The sequence below is a fragment of the Salmo salar genome, chromosome 15 (assembly GCF_965601325.2).
Source record: "Salmo salar chromosome 15, fSalSal1, whole genome shotgun sequence".
Taxonomy (NCBI): domain Eukaryota; kingdom Metazoa; phylum Chordata; class Actinopteri; order Salmoniformes; family Salmonidae; genus Salmo; species Salmo salar.
Window position 1 is genome coordinate 54,725,118 of NC_138305.1, and position 4,219 is coordinate 54,729,336.

The 4,219-nt window shown below is 43.2% G+C and overlaps 1 non-coding gene across 1 annotated transcript; it reads right to left on the minus strand.

Annotated features, from left to right (window-relative positions):
• Positions 1–372: 372 nt before the first annotated feature.
• Positions 373–454, minus strand: trnaa-ugc (transfer RNA alanine (anticodon UGC)). The gene has a single exon. It is a non-coding gene; the product is annotated as a tRNA-Ala (tRNA).
• Positions 455–4,219: the final 3,765 nt, after the last annotated feature.

Sequence of the window (4,219 nt, forward strand, 5' to 3'; positions counted from 1 at the left end):
ACACAGTTGACAGTTCATGTCAGATCAAAAACTAAGCCATGTGGTCGAAAGAATTGTCTGTAGAGCTCCATGACAGGATTGTTTCGAGGCACGGATCTGGGGAAGGGTACCAAAAATGTCTGCAGCATTGAAGGTCCCCAATATCACAGTGGCCTCCATCTTTTTTAATTGGAAGAAGTTTGGAACCACCAAGACACTTCCTAGAGCTGGCCGCCCGGCCAAATGGAGCACTCGGGGGAGAAGGGCCTTGGTCAGGGAGGTAAACAAGAACCCATTTTTACATTTATTTTTGTAAACATTTTTTTGTCATTTAGCAGACGCTCTCATCCAGAGCAACTTACAGTAGTGAATGCATACATTTCATAAATGTCTTTCCCGTACTCGTCCCCGTGGGAATCGAACCCACAACCCTGGCGTTGCAAACACCACGCTCTACCAACTGAGCCACACGGGACCTAATGGTCATGCTGACAAAGCTCAAGAGTTCTTCTGTGGAGATGGGAGAAACTTCCAGAAGTACAACCATCTCTGCAGCATGCCACCAATCAGGCCTTTATGGTAGGGTGGCCAGACGGAAGCCTCTCCTCAGTGAAAGGCACATGACAGCCCACTTGGAGTTTGCCAAAAGGCACCGAAAAGACTCGCAGACCATGATAAACAAGATTCTCTGGTCTGATGAAACCAAGATTGAACTCTTTGGCCTGAATGCAAAGTGTCATGTCTGGAGGAAACCTGGCACCATACCTACGGTAAAGCATGGTGGTGGCAGCATCATGCAGTGGGGATGTTTTTCAGCAGCAGGGACTGGGAGAGTTCGAGGGAAACGGAAAGATGAGGGAAAGATAAACGGAGCAAAGTACAGAAAGATCCTTGATCTGCTCCAGAGCGCCCAGGACCTCAGACTTGGGCGAAGGTTCACCTTCCAACAGGACAACGACCCTAAGCACACAGCCAATACAATGCTGAAGTGGCTTCAGGACAAGTCTCTGAATGTCCTTGAGTGGCCCAGCCAGAGCCTGGACTTGAACCCGATCGAGCATCTCTGAAGAGACCTGAAGATAGCTGTGAAGCAACACTCCCCATCCAACCTGATAGAGCTTGAGAGGATCTGCAGAGAAGAATGGGAGAAATTCCCCAAATACAGGTGTGCCAAGCTTGTAGCGTCACCCCAAGAAGACTCGAGGCTGTAATCGCTGCTAAAGGTGCTTCAACAAAGTACTGACTAAAGGGTCTGAATACTTATGTAAATGTAATATTTCATTTAAAAAAATGTTTAATACTTTTGCAAAAATGAAAATATATATTTTTGGCTTTCTCATTATGGGGTATTGTGCGTAGATTGATGAGGGGGAAAAACGATTTAATACATTTTCAAATAAGGCTGTAATGTAACAAAATGTGGAGGGGTCTGAATACTTTTCCGAATGCACTGTATATATTTTTTTTTTCTTCATTTTTTTGTAATTTGATGTTTACTTGTGAATTTTCTGTTACATTTGCCTTAAGTATTTTTTCATAAATCAATATAAAAAATTATGAAACAAGATTTTTGATCATCTTGAAGATGTTTTAAATGGTTGTGTAGTATATTCACAATTTCTATGGGGATCATAGCTTTACAATGGCAATCAAAAAATCGAATTTGTTTTTACTGAAGAAAGAGTCAAAAGTCATTGCAAATGTTAAGTTAATTTCTTTGTGTAAAGGTCCAACTAAGTATAAGATGAATTTATAAAGCACATCTCATAAAATTTCAATGATCCAGGAAACAGCACACAACAGTTACCATAATCCACACACAGCATGGGCCAGGCAAAGTATCTATTTCTTTGATCCTCTCAATATGTTTTATTTTTGTACTAAGCTATCACCTTTTTTTTATTATAGGAACCCGTAGCTTAGCTGGGGGGCGTAGAGCGTACGGTAGGTCTGGTAGGGCACCATTTTCTTATACTTTGTTTCTATGTTAATATATTCGCTTACACCATTTTTGTCCCACCTTTTAATGTAAAATTCATTACTCTCCAGCTCTTTGTCAGTAATGTCATCATATTGCTTTTCACAAATTTGATTACATTTCAATTAAAAAAATAAACAATATATTATTTTTCTACTTTTCCAAAGTTACAAATTAATTTACTAATGTCACTACTAATCAAATCAAGTCAAATTGTATTTGTCACAAGTGTCGAATACAACAGGTGTAGACCTTACTGTGAAATGCTTAAATAGAGTTAAGAAAATATTTACTAAATATTTATAAACTACAGTAAAATAAAAAAAGTTATACAATAAAATAATAATAAAGACGATATATACAGGGGGTACCGGTACCAAGTCAATGTGCGAGGGTACAGGTTAGTCAAGGTAATTTGTACATGTAGGTAGGGGTAAAGTGACTATGCATAGATAATAAACAGCGAGTAGCAGCAGTGTAAAAACAAAGGGGGGGGGGTGTCAATGTAAATAGTCCAGGTGGCCATTTGATTAATTGTTCGGCAGTCTTATGGCTTGGGGGTAGAAGCTGTTAAGCAGCCTTTTGGACCAAGACTTGGCGCTCCGGTACCGCTTGCCGTGTGATAGCAGAGAGAAAAGTCTATGACTTAGGTGACTGAAGTCTTTGCCAATTTTTTGGGGCCTTCCTATTAAACCGCCTAGTATATGGGTCATGGATGGTAGGAAGCTTGGCCTCAGTGATGTACTGGGCTGTACTCACTACCCTCTGTAGTGCCTTACGGTCGGATGTTGAGCAGTTGCATACCAGGCGGTGATGCAAACGGTCAAGACGGTGGTGCAGCTATAGAACTTTTTGAGGATCTGGGGACCCATGCCAAATTTTTCTGTCTCCTGAGGGGGAAAAGGCATTGTCGTGCCCTCTTCACAACTTTCTTGGTGTGTTTGGACCATGATAGTTTGTTGGTGATGTGGACACCAAGGAACTTAACTCTCGACCTGCTCCACTACAGCCCCTTAGATGTGAATGGGGGCGTGTTCGGCCCTCCTTTTCCTGTAGTCCATGATCATCTCCTTTGTCTTGCTCATGTTGAGCTGTAGTCAATGAACAGCAGTCTCACGTAGGTGTTCCTTTTGTCCAGGTGGGAAAGGGCAGTGTGGAGTGCGATTGAGTTTGTGTCATCTGTGGATCTGTTGTGGCGGTATGCGAATTGGAGTGGGTCTAGGTTTTCCTGGATGATGGTGTTGATGTGAGCCATGATCAGCCTTTCAAAGCACTTCATGGCTACCAACGTGAGTGCTACGGGGCGGTAGTCATTTATGCAGGTTATCTTCGCTTTCATCGGCACAGGGACTATGGTGGTCTGCTCGAAACATGTACGTTTTACAGACTCTGTCAGGGAAAGGTTTAAAATGTCAGTGAAGACACTTGCTAGTTGGTCCATGCATGCCCTGAGTACACATCCTGGTAATCCATCTGGCCCCAGGCCTTGTGAATGTTGACCTGTTTAAAGGTCTTGTTCACATCTCACGGCTCCGGAGAGAGTGATCCCACAGTCGTCCCGAACAGCTGGTGCTCTCATGCATGCTTCTGTGTAGCTTGCCTCGAAGCGAGCATTAAAGGCATTTAGCCAGTCTGTCAGGCTCGCGTCACTGGGCATTTCACGGCTGGGTTATCTTTATAGTTCGTAATAGTTTGCAAGCCCTGACACATCCGAGGAGCTTCAGAACCGGTATAGTAGGATTCAATCTTAGTCCTGTATTGACGCTTTGTCTGTTTGATGGTTCATCTTAAGGCATAGCAGGATTTCTAATAAGCATCCGGATTTGTGTCCCGATCCTTGGAAGCGGCAGCTCTTGCCTTTAGCTCGGTGCAGATGTTGCCTGTAATCCATGGCTTCTGGTTGGGATATGCACGTACGGTCACTGTGGGGACGTCATCTTCAATGCATTTATTGATGAAGCCGGTGACTGAGGTGGTATACTCCTCAATGCCATTGGATGAATCCCGGGAACATATTCCAGTCTGTGCTAGCAAAACAGTCCTGTAGTGTATAATCCACATCATCTGACCACTTCCCTATTGAGCGAGTCACTGGTACTTCCTGCTTTGGTTTTTGCTTGTAAGCAGGAATCAGGAGGATAGAATTATCGTCATTCGCGTGAAGATAGAATTATGAATTATTTGCTAAATGGAGGGCGAGGGAGAGCTTTGTCTGCGTCTCTGTGTGTGGAGTAAAGTTGGTCTCGAGTTTTTTTACCTCTG